The 23,453-nt window shown below is 40.6% G+C and overlaps 1 long non-coding RNA gene across 1 annotated transcript; it reads right to left on the reverse strand.

Annotated features, from left to right (window-relative positions):
* Positions 1–180: 180 nt before the first annotated feature.
* On the reverse strand, positions 181–21,903 carry LOC137650655 (uncharacterized). Its single transcript, XR_011046025.1, has 4 exons — positions 21,861–21,903; positions 5,899–6,079; positions 1,877–2,070; positions 181–425 (listed from the first exon to the last, which is right to left on the reverse strand). It is a non-coding gene; the product is annotated as an uncharacterized lncRNA (long non-coding RNA).
* Positions 21,904–23,453: the final 1,550 nt, after the last annotated feature.

Consider the following 23,453-nt stretch of genomic DNA (forward strand, 5'->3'; position numbering starts at 1 on the left):
TTAAAAATATGAAAAAAAAAAAATTTTTATAGCATCATTTTGCAAGGACGTACCGGTACGTCCATGGGGGTAAAGGGATGAGTTTTGTGAAACATACCAGAACGTCCTTTGGGGGTAAAAGGGTTAATGCCTTTCAAAACTATAGTATTTGGTTTTAGAGGACTTTGAAAGTACACTATACAAACTCTAAATTCTTTATTCTTTTAACAGAAGATATATTATGTAAATTACCTTTAGACTGTACCTATATGTCGTTAGTTTAATATAAAGGCCCGGAAATATTAATCTGTAGTGTGGCTTGGCCCTGCAACTGGGCCCCCTTCATCATCAGATTCCATCTTTTCGGGAACATCCGAAAAGAAATCGCAGCGGTTCCGCCGTTTTGAGGATTCAAGGTTGAATCCCTTGTCGTGCTTCTTGTGGCCCTGAAAAAAACAATGGCATGAAATGCTTACAAATTCAACTCAACACGTAACGGCTAATAATTCCCTAACGTCAAGTTTCGAACGTAGTGCTGTGAAATATAAAATTACCAAAACAACAATACTATTTATAGCATGGAAGGAATTATCAAAATTTTGAAACAAGTCTTAATAAAATAATAACTCATGGCTGCCAATCCAAAAAACACTGTATTACAAACCCACCATAATTCTATAAATCAAGCTCTTTATATTCTCAAATGTTAAACTATTAAAACTTCAAAAGTTCAAAGTTGGAGCAAATGTTTTTATGTTGACCAGACTGACACGAGTCTTTTTATAGTTTATATATGACATATCTATTATGACGTTACAGTTTTTAGAATGATTTACTGTTAATTTGTTCTCATCATCTATTTATTTCCTTATTTCCTTTCCTCACTGGGCTATTTCTCCATTGGAGCCCTTGGGCTTATAGCCTCTTGCTTTTCCAACTAGGGTTGTAGCTTGGCTAGTAATAATAATAATAATAATCATGTAAAAAAGCATCCAGGATTGCCATACTGTATTCGAATCCTAAAGCCATAATCCTCCAATAATTTTTATATGACATTTTGTATATTGTACAATACTAGAGAATATATATATATATATATATATATATATATATATATATATATATATATATATATATATATATGATAATCTCACAGGATTTTTATACAGGAGAGGGGGTTCCCAGCCCCCTCGTCCCGTCCCTTTTAGTCGCCTCTTACGACACGCAGGGATAACGTTGGCGCTATTCTAATTGGTTTTTATGCCCCCGCGGCCACAGGAGTTAGGCTGGAGGAACGTAGAGTGTAGAGGTCCCCTTTTTGTTTTGTTTCATTGTTGATGTCGGCTACACCCCAAAATTGGGGGAAGTGCCTTTGGTATATGTATGTATGTACTAAGCTACAACCTTGGTTGGAAAAGCAGGATGCTATAAGCACAATGGCTTAGAAGAAAAAAATAGCCCAGTGAGGAGAGGAAATACACAAACTACAGAAGTAGTAATGAACAATTTGGAACTTTCCAACCCTTAACCCCACCCCCGGCCTTTCTCTTTAAGCACATTTTGCAATATATATATTTTTAAATTGCTCTAACAGCCTTAATTTTCATAATAAAGAGGTCAGGTTGGTCTCATTCTTTTGGAAAATGCCTGAATTTTCTCAGAAAAATATTAAAAATATGAAAAAAAAAAATTTTAAAGCATTTTTTTGCAAGGACGTACCGGTACGTCCATGGGGGTAAAGGGATGAGTTTTGTGAAACATACCAGAACGTCCTTTGGGGGTAAAAGGGTTAATGCCTTTCAAAACTACAGTATTTGGTTTTAGAGGACTTTGAAAGTACACTATACATACTCTAAATTCTTTATTCTTTTAACAGAAGATATATTTTGTAAATTACCTTTAGACTGTACCTATATGTCGTTAGTTTAATATAAAGGCCCGGAAATATTAATCTGTAGTGTGGCTTGGCCCTGCAACTGGGCCCCCTTCATCATCAGATTCCATCTTTTCGGGAACATCCGAAAAGAAATCGCAGCGGTTCCGCCGTTTTGAGGATTCAAGGTTGAATCCCTTGTCGTGCTTCTTGTGGCCCTGAAAAAAACAATGGCATGAAATGCTTACAAATTCAACTCAACACGTAACGGCTAATAATTCCCTAACGTCAAGTTTCGAACGTAGTGCTGTGAAATATAAAATTACCAAAACAACAATACTATTTATAGCATGGAAGGAATTATCAAAATTTTGAAACAAGTCTTAATAAAATAATAACTCATGGCTGCCAATCCAAAAAACACTGTATTACAAACCCACCATAATTCTATAAATCAAGCTCTTTATATTCTCAAATGTTAAACTATTAAAACTTCAAAAGTTCAAAGTTGGAGCAAATGTTTTTATGTTGACCAGACTGACACGAGTCTTTTTATAGTTTATATATGACATATCTATTATGACGTTACAGTTTTTAGAATGATTTACTGTTAATTTGTTCTCATCATCTATTTATTTCCTTATTTCCTTTCCTCACTGGGCTATTTCTCCATTGGAGCCCTTGGGCTTATAGCCTCTTGCTTTTCCAACTAGGGTTGTAGCTTGGCTAGTAATAATAATAATAATAATCATGTAAAAAAGCATCCAGGATTGCCATATTCGAATCCTAAAGCCATAATCCTCCAATAATTTTTATATGACATTTTGTATATTGTACAGTACTAGAGAAATAGATATATATATATATATATATATATATATATATATATATATATATATATATGATAATGTCTCACAGGATTTTTATACAGGAGAGGGGGTTCCCAGCCCCCTTGTCCCGTTCCTTTTAGTCGCCTCTTACGACACGCAGGGATAACGTTGGCGCTATTCTAATTGTTTTCATGCCCCTGTGGCCACAGGGGTTAGGCTGGAGGAACGTAGAGTGTAGAGGTCCCCTTTTTGTTTTGTTTCATTGTTGATGTCGGCTACCCCCCAAAATTGGGGGAAGTGCCTTTGGTATATGTATGTATGTATGTACCAAAAGACATGACAACAAAGGTACACCAGCACTTAGGATATGGAAGCATCTACAATCAAAGTAAAAGTTACTTTGAACCACAAGGTTTAAAGGGTCACTCATGGATAGCAGAGGCAAGGGACAGTGACAACGCCCAAGAGACTGACCATATGTGATATGATCAGCGCCCAGGCCTCCTCTCCACCCAAGCTAAGACCAGGCAGTGGCTGCTGATGACTCAGCAGATAGACCTATAGGCTCCCCAAACCCCCCCAACCTTAGCTCACAAGGATGGTAAGGTCGCAGACACTAATGACACTAACGAGTCCAAGCGGGACTCGAACCCCCGACTGGCAAACACCAGGCAGAGACGTTACCAATCAGGGCACAGCAACTCAACAAGATGCCAGTTATTATTATTATTATTATTGTTTTTATCATTATTATTACTAGCTAGGCTACAACCCTAGTTGGAAAAGCAAGATGCTATAAGCCAAGGACTCCAACAAGGAAAAATATCCCAGTGAAGAAAGGAAATAAGAAATAAACAAACGACCTGAGAAATAATGAACAATTGAAATAAAATATCTTAAAAACAGTAACAACATTTAAAAAGATATTTCATATATAGACTATAAAAAAAAACCTTATGTCAGCCTGTTCAAAATAAAAAGATTTGCTTCAAGTTTGAACTTTTGAAGTTCTCCCGAAAATGTATGCAAGAGCCCTAGTAACCTTCCTATGAAAATGGAAAATACGAAAAGGCAAGAGAAGACTGTTCTATGACAGAATTTCAGCTTGATTTTACTAGTTTCCTTGCTATTTTTATAGTACAAGTGTGGCGAGAAGACACTACAGAAATAATGTAAGTGGGCATTCCGATTACTAAAACGTAAGACTGGCATTCAGACTTTATAATACACAGCTGGTAAGAGAATTAATGAAGAACACTTCCTAAAAATAACGAGAAAAGTATGGCGAGAAGATTTACTACAGTAATAATGTAAGTGGGCTTTCCGATTACTAAAACGTAAGACTGGCATTCAGACTTTATAATACACAGTTGGTAAGAGAATTAATGAAGAACACTTCCTAAAAATAACGAGAAAAGTATGGCGAGAAGATTTACTACAGTAATAATGTAAGTGGACATTCAGATTACTAAAACGTAAGACTGGCATTCAGACTTTATAATACACAGTTGGTAAAAGAATCAACGAAGAACACTTCCTAATAATAAATGGAGAGCTAGAGAACCTACTTATAGAGTTGGCAATGAGGTTTGAGAAAGGATGAATTGATTTTTTTTATTAAATCACGTCACCCAGAGGGACACCACTTACAAGTGGCGCACACTGCACGATAATAGAGATTCTCTGAAACATCTCTTCTCAGGATTAGATTGGATTTATGAATTTAGTTTATATAGTCCAGTGCTGGGGCTTGTGAGACCCTTCAGTACCCAAATGCAACTGGGAAAAACCCTTCAGCTATTATTATCATTTCTAGCAAAGCTACAACCACAGTTGGAAAAGCAGAATGCTGCAAGCCCAGGGGCTTCAACAGGGAAAATAACAAGAAAGAAAGGAAATAAGGAAATAAACTATATATGAGAAGTAATGAATAAGAAATATTTTCTTAAAATCAGTAGCAACGTTAAAATATATCTGTCATTTATAAACTCTGAAGAAGAACTTGTTAATCTCTTCATCATAAAAATCTTCGCTGTAAGTTTGAACTTCTGAAGTTCACAGAATCAACTGCCAAAGTTCATTCCACAATCTAGTAATACCTGGAATGAAATTTCTAGAATACTGTGTAGTGTTAACCCTTTTACCCCCAGGCTTTTTGGAAATTTCCAACCCTTAACCCCCAAAGGGTTATTTTTTCCCCAGCACATTTTGCAGTATATTTTTTTTTAATTGCTCTAACAGCCTTAATTTTTGTCATAGAGAGGTCAGGTTGGTCTCATTCTCTTGGAAAATGCCTGATTTTTTTCAAAAAAAATATCAAAAATATGAAAAAAAAAATTTTTATAGCATTTTTTTGCAAGGACGTACCGGTACGTCCATGGGGGTAAAGGGATGGGTTTTGTGAAACGTACCAGTACGTCCTTTGGGGGTAAAAGGGTTAACCCTTTTGATGAACAATTAGAATTACTATGAGATACAAGTTTGAAGAGTTGGAAGACCCAGGCCTACTTGGCTGAGGGTTATGAAACGTGAAGTAGGAGATGATGAAAGGAGAAGTATTGATTAAAAGCTCAAGATAGACGAGACTGGCAAAATCCAACCGAGGCCCTTTGCGTTAATAGGGAGGAAGATATACATCCATATTTTCAGATAGATAGCCAGATTTCAGTAGGAAATATAGCTACATTTCAGGATGAAACACCATTAGGTTTCAGGATGAAAAACCGCCTATTTTGGAATGATAAATGCCCAAATCTCAAGATGTTCTGTAGCCAAATTTTAGAATACATACATCATCATATACTAAGGCACTTCCCCCAATTTTGGGGGGTAGCCAACATCAACAAAGAAACAAAAACAAAAAGGGGACCTCTACTCTCTACGTTCCTACCAGCCTAACAAGGGACTCAACCGAGTTCAGCTGGTACTGCTAGGGTGTCACAGCCCACCCTCCCACATTATCCACCACAGATGAAGCTTCATAATGCTGAATCCCCTACTGCTGCTACCTCCGCGGTCATCTACGGCATCGGAGGCAGCAGCAGTAGAGTAATATAACAAATTTGTCGGAGGGTTTGTATCTACGTCGGAACAAAAATAATTTCAGAAGACAAACAGCCAGGTGTCTGGATAAATAGCCATATTTTAGGACAGTTTGCCAAACTTAAAACAGACAGATATCTGAAACTATGATGATACTTAAAAAATTATCGTTACCTTCAATGTACCATCCACTTCGACATCATACAGGTAACTAATGTTCCATCATGGTATCACGTCATCCATGGCACAGGAAGCCAAAAAGATGCCATCATTGAAGACCGATATAGTCTCAACACCGAATCTTTTGTGCTGCCCAACAATGCCGACAAATCTATGAGCGTAGAGGTGCACAGCTCTGAGGGGAGAAAAAGCAAATAAGTTTACAATTAAAAGTCATCTTATGTCCCAAGAATTTACTCCAATGAAAATTAAACTTATAAACATAATCTTAACAAAATAATCTGTATTTCCATATTCATAGACATAAAGAGGTTTCATAATTCAAATTTTTTGCTTATAAAATAAGCTATTACATCTTCAAGTTGCAAGATGAGTTATGAGTGCTCTTAACCATCTGCTTAAAGTCTAAATACACTGGATTGAAAAATTATCGGTGCCAATTCGCATGAAATATTTTGGACCACAGTACGAAAGTCACTGAAATATAAGTGTCTGACATCCCAAACTTTGGTAGGTCTAATGTCGAGGGGTGCCCATAAAACGACTACTGCTAATATCCCCTTACTAACATACAGTATATGGTAGTGTTTCAACAATGACTTCGAGTCCTGACTGTGATGTTTCCATCACACCAGACAGACATATGCACCTGTTATCCGACATTAACTTTTAGTAACTACATTCGGTCCTTCCGAAGCACCCACAGCCAGGCATACTAACCGTTCCCTCCCACGACACCTGCACTTAAATGAATTCTTTCAGTACACATCAAATCCCTTAGCACCAACACTTTTACGATCCAGTGTACCTATATAAGCTAATAGGTTCCAACAGGGAAAAATACCCCAGTGGTGAAAGAAAATTAAGAAATAAATTAACCCTTTTACCCCCAAAGGACGTACTGGTACGTTTCACAAAACCCATCCCTTTACCCCCATGGACGTACCGATACGTCCTTGCAAAAAAATGCTATAAAAATTATTTTTTTCATATTTTTGATAATTTTTTGAGAAAATTCAGACATTTTCCAAGAGAATGGGACCAACCTGACCTCTCTATGACAAAAATTAAGGCTGTTAGAGCAATTTAAAAGAAATATACACCAAAATGTGCTGGGAAAAAGTAACCCCTTGGGGGTTAAGGGTTGGAAATTTCCAAAAAGCCTGGGGGTAAAAGGGTTAAACTACTGCTTTTCCAACTAGGGATATAGTTTAGCTTGTAATAATAATAATAATAACAATAATAAAATATATATTCACAATAATATTTGAAGTATAAAATATGCTCAAGCAGTACCTAATGGGTCATCTACGCCATTCAGTGACAGTTAGCATTCTGTAGGAACTAGCATTGACTAAAAGCAGAGTGAATCACAGATGTAGATTAAGGTAAGCTTTGGAGAACATAATATGATCTAGTCTCTTTCAACTTTCTTCGGGTCCAAAATGTTTTTAAGACTTCGGTCCAACATGTTTTTAAGACTAAGAGTCTAATTCAATTTTTGATTAACCCTTCACTAAAATTAGGTGAAGACAGTTCAGTAGAGAATAGATTGTTGTCAGTAAGAGACGTACAGCCTCGTTAGTGCCATTAGTGTCTGCAACCTTACCATCCTTGTGAGCTAAGGTTGGGGGGTTTGGGGGAGCCTATAGGTTTATCTGCTGAGTCATCAGTAGCCACTGCCTGGCCCTCCCTGGTCCTAGCTTGGGTGGAGAGGAGGCTTGGGCACTGATCATATAATATATGGTCAGTCTCTAGGGCATTGTCCTGATTGCTAGGGCAATGTCACTGTCCCTTGCCTCTGCCATTCATGAGCGACCTTTAAAACTTTAAACCTTTAAACTGATGTAGTGTCCCTACTTTGTTCTGGGAGCTGAGGGTCCATAATCCCTTGCTATCCAAAAAGGCTTAGACATTCCTTGTTAAAATTTAATCACAGAAGTGCACAAGGAATTAGATCCAAAAATCAATGCTTGAGAGTGAATGTAAATATTAGGAGTGTAGCACGTACTGATTTTTTTTTAAGGACATTTTTCTTTGGAAAGATTCTAGCAGCATAAAGACGTATTAAATAGGTATATACAAGACATGAACTTAAAACCAATCTACACTACAGTAATTTATTCTTATTTACTTTAGTAAACAACCTGGAACTCTGTATTCCAAACCATAGTTTGAATGGTTTATCAAAATATTCTAGACAAGTAACCTAAGCCTTACTTGTGCTTAAAATTATCCTTCCCTTTCCTTCAATTGAGTCCCACCACCTACAGTGTGTGGTTGTCAACAATATAAACATCAGTGGAGATTCATGGAAATAATCGGAATTTTAACCCTTTTACCCCGAGGCTCTTTGGAAATTTCCAACCCTTAACCCCCAAGGGGTTATTTTTTCCCCAGCACATTTTGCAGTATATTTTTTTTAAATTGCTCTAACAGCCTTAATTTTTGTCATAGAGAGGTCAGGTTGGTCTCATTCTCTTGGAAAATGCCTGAATTTTCTCAGAAAATTATCAAAAATATGAAAAAAAAAATATTTTTATAGCATTTTTTTTGCAAGGACATATCGGTACGTCCATGGGGGTAAAGGGATGAGTTTTGTGAAACGTACCAGTACATCCTTTGGGGGTAAAAGGGTTAATAGTGACATTTTTTATTTCCACAGTCGACTAAAGTTCAAATACATGTCCCTCCTCTCCACCACTGACTCATAGTATCAAGAAAAGGGTTACTGAGAACTTCAAAACTGAAGAAAAGATTAACAGCCTGGGGTTTTCAGGAAACTGGAAAATTTTTAAATTCTATTACAGTATTAATATTTAATAACCCAATATTTTTTTACACTGACGGCCTCATTTTGCTGGCTTATGGATTCAGCAACGATACACTTTAATACCAACTTACTTGTAGTATAAGTTACACTGCAGAGGTACAGAGAAACACATTGAAATAAATACAGTACGCATTCGACACGTTAATTACTGACGACCATACGTACGTACACCAGAAAAGAACTCAAACTGCAGATCCTGACAGTTCACCCGCAGGTCATGATCCGAGGAAAGTTGCTTCATCATTAAACTTCTTTAACTTTATGGATTTTGAACACCTTCGTTCATACACTGGCTGGAAGTCTTCCAGGGTATTCTTTCGCCACTATGCTAAGCAAGTGAAGCAGCTAAAGAGGTCTGTGGTAGCAGTTGGTTGCGTCGTTAACCCTGCTGTTTAACTCTGCGAGGAACAGCGGAATCATTTGGGACTTGGATTCTTGGGTGAATGGTTAGTTATATGCGTTGATATAACTGGTAGTGAAGGCTCTCAGAGCCCACAGTGACTGTTCCAACGTTATGGTGATGGTAGCACAAGTACAGACAGGTGTGCCAAGCGTTTGCCAACGCTATTGTCAGCAAAGTAGTAACATGGACGTTAAGTTTGATACCGGGGTATGTGTAAGTGACACATATGTTTTCTTTCAGATAATCATTCATCCATACACTACAGTACTTGTGTAAATTGTTGGTCATCCACCTAGCATATGTACATATTTATGGTGACCATGTCTATTTATTGTTTCTCAATAAACTTGTTCTCGGGAACCTTGCGTCTCCTTCACCTATTTTTGATTTCATATTGTTTTTTGAGCATTTAGCCTATGTATATTAATCGGGGATATCTATAATAGCCTATTCCTTAATGCAAAGCCTGGATTATACTGGTTTATACTTTCCTTAGCAATAAGGACTCCACCCCTTTCTGAGGATGGTGGTAGCAGCAAGTTTAATCCTACGCAGATATAACCTTTTGTCTAATTTTACTTCGACCAGGGTGCTGGTCGGGACTTTTTCTTTTGGATACTGTAGTCCCGTAAGACTTCGCTTTACTTCATATAGAGTGAGACCACTATATGGTACTGGCTGGCGAGTGATTCATACATAGGTATATGTACTCTTCGTTCGTTTCTAGAGTCTAGTAGGACTCCTCCCTGTAGGGGGCAGGAAGCACTCTCATGGCTTATGATTAGTGAAAAGATGTATAACGGTAACATCTTAGGTCTGTCAGTCGAGTTGACTAAGAAACATTCTTGAGGAGTACGGCACGTATTGAGAATCCACAGATACAGTAATGCTCTGGTATACTTCCATCAGGACGACATGGCTTGAGCCCAAAAAACGGATTTTGAGCGAAGCGAAAAATCTATTTTTGGGTAAGATAGCCATGTCGTCCTGATGGACCCGCCCTGCTCCTTTTCAAAAATAAAATAAATAAATAAGAGTGAAAAGGATAGTAGGACCCCTCCCTACATACAGTATCTGTAGCACCTCGTGTATCGCTACAAGGAATACAGATGGCGCCGTGAGCGGCGCAGGGCACGCTTTCGAAACGGGGAGGAGGGATGCCTTATGAACGGCTCCCCCCTTTCTTATCGTTTTCGTTTTCTTGCCATTTTACCCCTACGAAGTGTTAACTCTATTCGGGGTATAGATTGCTATGAGGCGTGTCAAGAATACGTCCACTGATATTTACGATATCCCTAAGGTCTTTTTAGGGATACTCGCTCCAGGAGTTAGAATTCTGGGTACCTGAAGGTAAATTCTCTGGGAATATCGCCGTAGTTGTAATATACCCTAGGAAGCTGCCTTTAAGGAACTTCCATCAGGACGACATGGCTATCTTACCCAAAAATAGATTTTTCGCTTCGCTCAAAATCCGTTTTTTGCAAGGACATACCGGTACGTCCATGGGGGTAAAGGGATGAGTTTTGTGAAACGTACCAGTAAGTCCTTTGGGGGTAAAAGGGTTAAAGAACTAAGCTCTGTATAGTGAGGATAAATGCAAATTACTTCAAAAGAAGCACTGCTGTTCATCAACAATACTGAGCACTTTGCCAAACTCATTTTGGAAAACTTTCAAAGTAGCAACAGGTAGGTTAAAAAGCAGGTGAGTTTCTTCCGTGTATCATATCCCAGAGACGGATTGGATACTCAGGTGGGCGTCCCATGCCTCCCCGATACGTCTATAGACAACAGACTTCCCAAAGGTGAGGGGATCCCACGTTGAGGATCGTTATGCAGCTACCAGGGTAGATCATCCAGTGTAGGGAATTCTTGTAAATCACGAGTGAATATTATTTATTTTCATGGCAGAATCACTGTACAGTTTTCAACTCCACATAGTTTCAGGTTCCGAGTTAGTAAGCAGGCTAACAATTATCCAGATACTGTACTAGAAAAACGGTTATGGCATTCAAGCACTTACCCACGCTAGTTCATTTAGGTTTCCAACACACACAAGATGCTGAACTTAAGACGACTTTATTCAGACAAGTACAGGGCACTTACAAATACAGATTGAACACTTCTCCTGAAGGAAAGGCACGAGGACAGCTCTCAGCATCTTACAGAACGGTGCCCGTGATCAGTTTTATACGAGTCCAAGCAGTGATAGCAATTGTGAGAACACCAGTACCATATATCAAAACGTATTCTCTTGGAAGAAAACTTTCCCAATAAGAAACCTCTTCGTGCGTACAAGGTGGGAATGTCTTCCCAAGTGGTAATGTTCTTGGTACTCCTTGCGATTCTTTCAATGTGTTTCAAAACGGAGTCCCCGAAATGTCCTGAGAATATAGTGGGCTAGAAGAAGAACGAGGGTTGCTTCTTTCTTTATATCCCTCTTACAGCAGCTAAAATCAAAATAGAAGCCCAGTGGCTTGTAGGGTGAGCAGTAACTACCGCCATCTCATTGAAATTTTAATACAGTAGCTGTATCCAGCTCCGCTAATAACGGAGGTTTGTAACAAAATAAATCTGCAGTTTGGTGTTCTTTAAGATCCTACGTCATATAAAATCATATACAGTATTCAAGGGTTGTAAGGACATCGCTGCCTCCGACATCCAGCATTCTCATCGAATTCTCCATTTCATTTAAATTCTCCTTTCGCCCCACTGTGGCTAACTGTATATATTTGTTCCGCTCCCTCAGAGCTACAATTTCATGAATTTATCATTTCGCTACATATTTCTATTGACTTGTATTTCAAGTATTTGTACGTGTGAAAAAACACAGATTTTGTGGCGGTTGCTTCAAGCCAGATTGGCGCCAGCGCGCATGCTACATTGCCGTCCGCACCTTGTATTATATTCTCGCACCTGTTTGAATAAACCGTCGGTTGTTGTTGGTGATAGCTCGTCTCACTGTCCTTACAACTGGTGACACCGGAGTTGAAGTAGCATCAGCGGTTTAGGCTTTTCCATTAACGGACTTATTACGGCCGTGCTACCTTCTTTCACTCCGTTACCTTAGGCGCGAGCTTCGGCCTTTGGTGTTCCCACACCTCGGTGCGTTTGTAAGGCAGTAGGATGAGCTTAACTGACATCTCAATTTCCCATCACACCCAGTAGCCTCGCCTCCACAACCAAAGTCAAACTGCCGCCGTTTTCTCAACACAACACCGCTTCCTGGTTCCTGAGAGCAGACGTACTCTTCCGAGTCGCTAGGCTCAGCGACTCCTGCGCCAAGGCCGACATCGTGTCTCACCTCCATCCCAGAGGAAGTATTCGACAAAATTTCCCCATGGCTCGACGCCCACGCTGGCCAAGTTTCCTACGACGACCTGAGAACGAAACTAATCGGTATCTACTCACTCTCCGTTTCAGCAAGGGCACAGAAAGTCCTGGATCTCGCCGGCAAACCCATGGGTGACACCTCTCCTGTCGAGGCGTGGGACGAGTTGACAGGCCTGCTAATGCTTCCCGAGACCGACAGCAATGGCCGACGGCGCGAGATTTTCCTTCGACGCCTGCCACAGGACGTAAGGGCCCAATTGACGGACGCCGACACACTTCCGATGAACGAAATCCTGTCGAAGGCTCAGAAGCTCCACGAGGCCTCCAAAGCATCCCACCTCGGGGCATCATCAGTATCATCTTCGTTCTCCTCCTTCAGCTGCTCTTCCATAGACTCTTCAGCAAAGCCTCCTGACGACGAGGACGAGATCAACGCTCTGGCAAGGAGGAAACCACCACAACCGACACGTCCGACCCCTAGGCCTAATCCAGCGTGGTGTTTCTACCATCAGCAGTTCGGCAGCGACGGCAAGAAATGTGGGGCACTATGCAATTTCCCTAGAAGATGACGCCAGAAGAAACCACCTAACACCATCGCAGCTGCAGGAAACCAAAGCAAGAATGGTTTCTATATCCTCGACACCGTCTCCAACCATAGACTCATGGTCGACACCGGTGCTATGCAGTCAACGTTCCCGCCGTCACAAGCCGACCTAGACCGTGGTCCCAGCAAAGACGCCCCCTCGCTCGTAGCCGCCAACGGGTCTCCCATGCTGTGTTATGGGACTAGGGTCCTCAGGATATCTATCATGGGCCGTTCGTATTCCTGGCCCTTCGCCATTGCTGACGTCAGTCAGATTTCCTCGCTCCCCACGGACTACTTGTCGACGTTGCTGGGAAACGCCTCATCGACACAGGAACCTACGGGTCCCGCGCCCTAAGAGCCGGCCCTGCCACAATGTCCGTATCTGCTGTTAAGACGCAGCCCTATGCCGACCTTCTGCAAGAATTTCCTGACGTTTTCAAGCCCGAGCTCTGCCAATCGCCGGGATCCCCCTCCAAGCACGAGATCTACCACCACATCACGACGACGGGACCTGCTACACACGCCAAATTCTACCGCCTCCCGCCCCAGAAGCTGAGGGACGCCAAACGCGCCTTTGAGGACATGGAACGCGTGGGTATCTGTAATAAAGCATCGAGCCCCTGGGCATCTCCCCTACATATGGTAAAGAAGCCTGACGGGACCTGGAGACCTTGCGGCGACTACAGGCGCCTCAACCTCATCACAACACCCGACCACTACCCTCTGCCCAACATGCAAGACCTGACGAATGCGTTGCATGGCGCGAAATACTTCACCAAGATGGACCTTCTCAAGTCTTACTTCCAGGTCCCCGTATTTCCAGAGGACATACCGAAAACTGCCATTGTGACACCGTTCGGATCCTACACCTTCGCATACTCAACCTTCGGTCTACGCAATGCGGGGGCGACCTTCCAACGCCTAATGGATAGCATCCTGGGTGACCTACCATTCTGCGTCTGCTATGTCGACGACATCCTGATATTCTCAAGGACCAAGGAGGAACACCAGAGGCCTGTCCGCGCCGTCCTCAAACGCCTGCAGGAGAATGGCCTGGTTGTACGTTTCGACAAATGCACGTTCGGCGCCGAAGGAGTGGACTTTCTCGGTCATCGCGCGTCCTCGAGTGGGGTAAAACCCATGACAACAAAGGTGGACGTCATCAGAAAGTTCCCGATACCTACGACCACCCGCCAACTTCAGGAGTTCTTGGGGATGGTCAATTACTACAGGCGCTTCATCCCCAACATGGCACAGACCCTGACACCCCTCGACGAAGACCTGAAGGGAAAGGCGAAGAAACTTGAGTGGGGTTCTCCACAACAACATGCATTCACCCGGACAAAGGACGCCCTCGCAAACGCCACCACCCTGGCTTGCTTCGACGACAACGCCCCTCTGCGACTGACGACCGACGCCAGCAACGTCGCCTGTGGGGCTGTGCTGGAACATATCGTCGATGGTTCTCCTCGACCTTTGGCATTCTTCAGCAGAAAACTGAAACCCACTGAAACAAGATACAGCACCTTCGACAGGGAGCTCCTCGCCGTCTACCTCGCCGTCCGCCACTTCAGGCACATCCTGGAGGGCACACCCTTCACCATCGCGACGGACCATCAACCCCTCGTACACACCTTCACAAAATCGACAGACGCATGGTCCTCCCGACAACAACGTCATCTCGCAGCAATCGCCGAATTCGGGTGCACCATAAGCTACCTTCCCAGAAAGAAAAACCCAGACGCTGACGCCCTTTCAAGGATTGAAATCGACACAATCCACCTGAGAATTGACTACGCCAACCTCTCATCCGAGCAGAGCACCAACCTAGAGGCACAGAATCACCTGACGGGGTCATCTGTGCTCAAGATAACTGCAATTCCCCTCGGGCCGGCAGGAGTAACTATCCTACGCGACACCAGCACCAGCCGCCCACATCCCTGGATTCTGGCTTCCTGCAGAAGAAAAATATTCGACTTCATCCATGGACTTTCACACCCCTCGGGACGCACCACTGCTCGCCTCCTATCTGAAAAGTTCATCTGGCCAGGGATCAAAAAGGATGCCCGGGAATGGGCGAAGACATGCATCAATTGCCAGACGAGCAAGATCGGCCATCACACCAAATCGGGGATAGGTGATTTTCCCCAACCGAAAAGACGTTTCGGTCACATCCACATCGACGTCGTGGGACCTTTGCCGCCTTCGGGATCTGCTCGCTACCGGCTGACAATCATCGATCGCTCCACGAGGTGGTTGGAAGCATTACCGATGACCGAAGCTACAACCCAAGCATGCGGCGAAGCCCTTTGGTCAAGCTGGGTGAGCAGATTTGGCATTCCTGACGACATCATGACGGACAGAGGCCCTGCTTTCCTGTCAGAGATATAGCTCGCTCTGGCAAACCTGATGGGAACGACACTCCACAGCACCACAGCATACAACCCCGCAGCATACGGCATGGTCGAACAAACTCATCGCGCCCTCAAGGCGTCCCTGATGGCGAGCTGCACCGACGAAGAATGGAAATCATGACTTCCTTGGGTACTTCTCGGCCTTCGCACCGCCCCGTGCGCAGATGGCGAGCCATCGCCCACTGATAAGGTTTACGGAGAGGCACTTGCAGTTCCCGGCGAATTCTTTCCCACATCAACCGACGACACTCCGCTGGATCATCTTAGGGACATCGCCAGGAAGTTCAGGCCATGTCTTAAAACTTACCAGGACAGAACTAAGCATTTCAAGCCGAGGAACCTGGACGACTGTGACTATGTTTTCGTCCGTGTCGACACCCATCGACAGCCGCTAACGAGACCCTATCGAGGCCCCTACCGAGTAATCAAGAAAATGACGAAAGTCTTCCTTCTCGACATGCATGGCCAAGAGGACTGGGTCTCAATAGACCGAGTGAAACCGGCGTTTCTCGAAGGAAGCGACACTGCCTCCGCGGGACCTGGCAGATCCAGAGTGCCACCTCAAAACAAGGCACCCAATGAGAAGAAAAGCAACAAACGACGACGAGAGGTAGCGATCCATACGCCGACCACCGACGCGCCCTTCGTTCAAGAACAAGAGGAACCCTCCGGCGCCCGAAACGATACGAAGACTAACCTCATCAGCCTTCTACGCCGCCTGATGTCTTGGGGGGGAGTACTTGTAAGGACATCGCTCCCTCCGTTGTCCAGCATTCCCATCGAATTCTCCATTTCATTTAAATTCTCCTTTCGCCCCACTGTGGCTAACTGTATATATTTGTTCCGCTCCCTCAGAGCTACAATTTCATGTATTTATCATTTCGCTACATATTTCTATCAACTTGTATTTCAAGTATTTGTACGTGTGAAAAAACACACATTTTGTGGCGGTTGCTTCAAGCCAGATTGGCGCCAGCGCGCATGCTACATTGCCGTCCGCACCTTGTATTATATTCTCGCACCTGTTTAAATAAACCGTCAGTTGTCGTTGGTGATAGCTCGTCTCACTGTCCTTACAGGGTCTATTTTGCACCAAGAAATACTCTATTGTTTATTATTGATGCCACTTTGCCTATATATCTCCTTCATGCACTTTACACCCAAAAGAAACAGACTTAAGAGGTTCTTTCATTTTGTAAATAATTTACTTACCATGATGTGTAAAAGTAATTTTCCTTACCACGGCTACTGTGTAACAATATACGAGTCAAAACAAACTTACAGTACAGTACTTTATTGACAGTCCGCCCGTCAGGTAACCCATCGTAAATGTTCAAAATGTTTGTTTTTCTCATTGATACCTCAGATCAAATAAACTATTATGACCAAGCTGACACAAGTAGTGCTCAAAAACAGTATACTGTCCGTACAAACGAAGTAAGTTTATAAGAAGCAATACTGTACAGTATTTACCAAAACCTATTCTTAACTTTGATAGTAATAAAAGGATAAGATTTATGCCTGCTGTTGTTGCTTTATAAAAAGCATTACTGTATGAGAAAACAGTAGCAATAGAGCACATTTTGCTATGAAGAAAAAGGCTAGGATTGTTAAGAATTTCTTTCAATTCTTCAATTTGAAATATGTACTGCAGCCATCAAACAAAACTTTACACTGGGTATCATAAAACCATGCAATATTATTGACGAGGTTTCAATTTCATACCATGGGCCTGTAGTTGAATAATACTGCCACAGCACATTAAACATGTAAAAATTTTCAGGTGCGAATGCAAGTAGCCAGACACTTACCTTACCTGGCTAATATTCACAATACTGCAAAAGGTCTGGCTACTATTCCCCACATCTACCATTAGATATAACCTTCATCATTGATATAACACATCTTAATTTCTATACTTTTATAAGTTACTAAAACAATCTTTACTTGTGCACAACTGAAATCTCATGGTAAACTTCTAACCCAACCTAGGGGAGCAACACCACTTGCCTAACCTGACTAGGATGGGTGCCCCATTCTTACACATTGTTCATTAAACTCTGCACAGTGAAGTTAGACCAATGTTCTTAGTTCTATGATAATCTTTGATAGCGTCTCCTTTCATATATAGATTGGCTGGTGACAATTACAGCCTAGTTTATTGCTACGTAAACAGATAACAGGTGGTAACAACTCCCTAAGTAACTCTTTCTTACCTACGCTACACATAATAAGCATAAACGGTCAGTTATATTAAGACAAAATTTAAAATAGGTAACAAAATATTCAAACATAGCCCACCACGTAATTAGTAACCGTGACTAATACGCTTATGTGCGATGTGGAATTCGGGATATAGGACCTGGCATTGGGGCCAAGGGAAGTTATTTGGTGGTAACATCTCATATAAGTTTACCCAAGCACCTTTTTTAGATAGTTTGTGGTGTATGTATGATGGCCACAAGCCACTTAACTCCCTTATTTTCAACCCTATCACAAACTCGTATCGAATAAAAACTGTTCAGAATGTTTTAAATACCGCAAGTAAGTACTTACCAGATAAATAGAATGAGCTCTGTACCCACACGCACTTTATCCCTCCTGTAGTTCCTAGAACGTTTTGATCAATTCAGCAGGGTGGGGTAACTTAAAACGACCCAATCAGACCCCAATTGACGGGAAATTGCCAAAGGGTTTTTTCTTACAGGTAGTAGGTTGGCCAGGGCACCAGCCACCCGTTAAGATACTACCGCTAGAGAGTTATGGGGTCCTTTGACTGGCCAGAAAGTACTACATTGGATCCTTCTCTCTGGTTACGGTTCATTTCCCCTTTTGTCTACACACACACACACCGAATACAGTAGTCTGGCCTATTCTTTAGACATTCTCCTCTGTCCTCATACACCTGACAACACTGAGATTACCAAACAATTTTTCTTCTCTCAAGGGGTTAACTACTGCACTGTAATTGGTCAGTGGCTACTTTCCTCTTGGTAAGGGTAGAAGGGACTCTTTAGCTACGGTAAGCAGCTCTTCTAGGAGAAGTACACTCCGAAATCAAACCATTGTTCTCTAGTCTTGGGTAGTGACATAACCTCTGTACCATGGTCTTCCACTAACTTGGCTTAGAGTTCTCTTGCTTGAGGGTACACTCGGGCACACTATTCTCTCTTGTTTCTCCTCCTCCTTGTTTTGTTAAAGTTTTTATAGTTTATATAGGAAATATTTATTTCAAGATTGTTGCTGTTCTTAAAACAATTAATTTTTTCCTTGTTCCCTTTCCTCACTGGGCTGTTTTCCCTGTTGGAGCCCCTGGGCTTATAGCATCCTGCTTTTCCAACTAAGGTTGCAGCTTAGCAAATAATAATAATAATAATAATAATAATAATTCAGTATTTCAAAAATTTGAACAGGGTACTGAGAGCATCAAGCATGAGTCGGAGATGTCCATTCTTAGCCCTCAAGACGCAAGGATGGCAACGCATCACTCCAAGAGCGACGAAGTTCGGCCTGATACTTGTGAATTATTTTCTAAACCAATCAATCTAAAACTATCGAGTGTTACGGACTTTACCCAGCAAAAGGAATTTGCATAAGACAAGGCTTGTAGGTTAGGTTAGGTTGGGAAGTTTAAATCAGGTGGTGATCTTGTGTAGAGTTTTTACACAACAAGGAGCAGTTTTTATAGCATAGCGGTCATGCCTTAAGCGGGGTTCACACAGACGAAGGGTTTGTCGAACCCCATTGTTGCACCTGCCTGATAAAAACGGTTCAAAGAGGTGGTCAAAGCCATAAATGCATAAGGTTTGTGGACAATAAAACCATGCCCACAAAAATCAGGGGAGAACAGGCTTTCTTTGAACACCCAAATACGCCATTCACACGTTCGAACATCACTCCAAACAAATGTCGATGAACCATTCGACCGTGTAAACCCACCTTTACAACGACTGGAAAACGTGAAGGAAATTCTCCCATTTTCTATGCATGCGGGAGGAAATGGCCGCTGATATACAAAGGCTCCTAAATCTTTACCCATGGACTGTTTAAGGTACTTCAAGGTATCAGGAGTTTGAATACATTAAACTAGAGGAGTTTAGGTTAACAGGGGTGTTAGGTTAGTTGGTTTCATTGTAGTGAATTACATGGCAATGTAACCTAGGAAAAAAACTACTGTTTCTTATAGAAAAAATTACGATCTCTTCGAAAATGACACTCGTTCCCGTCGCAAATTTATAGTTTCAGAAATAAATATACATCTATATCCTCCAATAATGGGGGACCCCCAGTGGGAACTCGGGGTTTTGGGTGGGGAAAACATACTAGGGAATCGATATATAAACGTAAAACAAGCCTTTTCTTCTCTATACATTACCTAATTGAAATTATAATAACTGGAGGAAAATACAAAACAGAATATCTGGATAAACTTTGGAGGTGCCGTTACAAAGATTGTGTCATGAAAAAATACAGTAACCAGTGCTGCCAAAGATTGTGTCATGAAAAAATACAGTAACCAGTGCTGCCAATGTCCGATGTAGATCAAATGTTATTTTGTGACCTGTCATACTACTAGGCTAGGTTAGGTGGGTTTGTTAGGTTCTGTTCCCTTTTTGTACATTTTATATATTGAGTAAAACTTATAAGGAGAAATTATTTAATATATGGAAATATCTATCATTACTATCTTTAGTAATGTCAACGTGCCGTTGGTAACTCTGTGTACCATACGTCATCGTTGGTAACACTGTGTATTATTGGTAACGTTGTTAATGTTATCGTTCGTTCGTAAGAGAAGTGACACCGTGCATCTCAAAGTTATCCGAATTGCTTGATCTGTTTGTTTCCGATTGAAATTAACATCAAATTCGCTTAATTCACGTTATTTACTATAGGGAAACAATTATGTTTCGTTTCCCCAGTATGTTTTCCCCACCCAAAACCCCGAGTTCCCACTGGGGGTCCCCCATTATCGTAGGATATAGATGTATATATATTTCTGAAACTATTCATTTGCGACGGAAACGAGTGTCATTTTTGAAGAGATCGTAATTTTTTCTATAAGAAACAGTAGTTTTTTTCCTAGGTTACATTGCCATGTAATTCACTACAAAAATACCAGTTAGTTAGGCCAAGGCCCATAGAATAGACAGGTCAACCCACGGGCCGCTTGAAATTTTAAGTTTGCGCATCCGTGGTGTCAACAGGTTCAAAAGAGGTCCCACGCTGAACCTATGGTCAGTCTTTGATGAGCAGCCCAGGAGGTCAGACATCCATCTCTCTCCGACTCAATTTGTCTCACAGGCTTGCTCTGTCTCAAGGTCATATTGGCCCATTGTATAATTATAAATCGCCTCCATAATAACGGTAATAATTAATAATAATAATAATAATAATACTAAAAATAATGATAACCATAATAATAAAAACAATATAATAATAATATAAGGAGTATAATTATAATAATAGTAATTATGGTATCAAGAGTCAAAGAATAATAATAATCATAGCAATTTATTATTATTATTATTACTATTATTATCATTATCATTATCATTATTATCATTATTATTGTAATACTCCTGATATTATTATTGTTATTGTTGTTGGTGGTGGTGGCTGTTGTTATTATTATTATTATTATATTTATTTTATATTAATATCAAAAGTATAATAATAATAATAATAATAAAAATCATAATAATAATAATAATAATAATCATCATCATCATTTTAATAATAATAATAATAATAATAATATAATTAAATGAGATTATGGACAAGCAGTCAGAGAGAGACAGAGGAGAGAAAGAAAATGTGAGAAAGAGGACACGTGCTCTTCTTTAGATTGCCCGGAGCTTCTTTCCGGACAGGGGCTTTCGATTGCCTTGGGGGATTTTTGACGGTGCGTCTAGTCACGTGACTCAGGTGTCGATCCTTCTGACGTCACATTAATAACGGCCATCCGAGCGAAAGCTGCGCGTGGGTCGACCTGTCTATTCTATGGGCCTTGAGTTAGGCAACCCTCCTTCGTAATAAATTCTTTTAAGAGGTCCATCGTTAAGCCTACTAGCAGCTATTGATGATGCACATTCAATATCACTTATTGCATAGGATCTATGGGCTATCTCAGTTAAGGAATGACTTAAAATGTCTATAATAAATGTCTAAATGTCTAAAAATCTTACGTAATGAGGTAAATGTTATTTATCTCCCAGAGGCTTCCACACGCCCAGTCTAGTAGAAATGACGCAATTATTAGGTCTAATGGCTTCATTGGTTATAATATCCCTTACAATTCCTATTTACAATATATCCTACGTTATTATGCATGCAATTTTATCAATAAAAACTATATGATAACCATAAAATAAGTTAAATAAAGCTTACCGAGTTACCGTAACTTTTTCACTTTTCATATTCAAAACGTGACTTTGTTTACATTATTAAAGGAGCTTTGCACTTGTGCGGTTCTTCTTCTTCTTGAGTGGCCGCAAACTTATTTTGCGGAGTGAGCAGTTATTCTTTACTTTTTATATATTTCCTCCTTAGATAAGACATTTCCTATTATTTTCTTATTTTCCTCTTCATATGACTGTTAAAATTCTTTTATCTTCCTTTAGAAATGATCAAGTTAAGGTTTATGAATGGTAATGTTAGAAGAGATACGTGAGCTTAACACTTTTAGGAAGAAGTCATAGTTATAAAGACAAAATTGCTTATAATAAAACTAAAAGAAAATTATAGAAATGGAAAAGAAAATTATATGCTTTGTGGGTTGTGCAGTGAAGCATATGATACGACAGAGCATTTATTTATCTATAAAGAACTAAGAAAATTTAGATGCAATAGCACAGAATTCAGAAAATTTTGAAGCAGTAGCATAGAATTAAAGAATTTAGCATTAAAAACAGATATATTGCCCAATATCTTATTATCATTAACATTATTACTTGCCAAGCTACAACCCTATCTAAAAAAGCAGAATGCTATAAGCCCAAGGGCTCCAACAGGAAAAATACCCCAGTGAGGAGAGGATATAAGGAAACTACACGAAAAGTAATTGAAAATTAAAATGAAATAGTTTAAGAACAGTAACAGCATGAGAATAAATATTTCATATCTAAACTATAAAAGATTTTAATAAAACTTGATGAAGAGAAATAAGATAAAATAGTGTGACTGAGTGTACCCTCAAGCAAGAGAACTCTACCCCCAAGACAGTGAAAGACCATGGTACAGAGGCTAAGGTACTGTCCAAGACAAAGAACAATGGTTTGATTTTCCGGAATGTCCTTCTCCTAGAAGAGCTGCTATGGGAGTACACAAGTTGTACTCTCTTCGTAAGAGGTAACTAAAGACAGTGAACTTTCTGCAGAGCAAAGCTCTTTGCACCTACACATCTAATACTCTGGTCAAAGTCATGGTTCCTGATTCCTAATTGCTCACTTTGCAAAATAAGTTTGACAGGAACAAAGCCTCTAAACTTATATTCAGTAATCCAATTGAGATATTTTCCTGTAAAGTAAGCAAATCTAAGTAAAGATCTTTAGTTTTAAGCTTATCCTAATGTACCTTGAAATCAGCTGGGATATATTTTGTCAGTTTTAGCCATAATTATGGTACTTTAAGTTCTTCTTTCAGATTCATGGCCCAGCTTATTTAGGTTTATATTGTATCCTGTTCCTTTAACTTTATTCATTTTGGGATGCAAATAAATGTTCTGCATTATTTCATTTTTCTTTGCATAGTTCACAAACATCATCTATGTATTTTTCCCATGATTTATTCTATTTTGAGCATTTTAACTTTGTTTCCCCAATTCATTATTATCAGGATTGCCTTATCCAGATCGATTTCTCTAATATATGGATCTCAGTTTTTTAAATTATGCTTTTTCCAATATCAAGGCCACGTCCCAAAGCATTTCAATTCCCGTTTACTCTAACAAGGAATTTCGAAACACCTGCTATAGATAAGTCC

Source organism: Palaemon carinicauda, chromosome 12, assembly GCF_036898095.1.
Source record: "Palaemon carinicauda isolate YSFRI2023 chromosome 12, ASM3689809v2, whole genome shotgun sequence".
Taxonomy (NCBI): domain Eukaryota; kingdom Metazoa; phylum Arthropoda; class Malacostraca; order Decapoda; family Palaemonidae; genus Palaemon; species Palaemon carinicauda.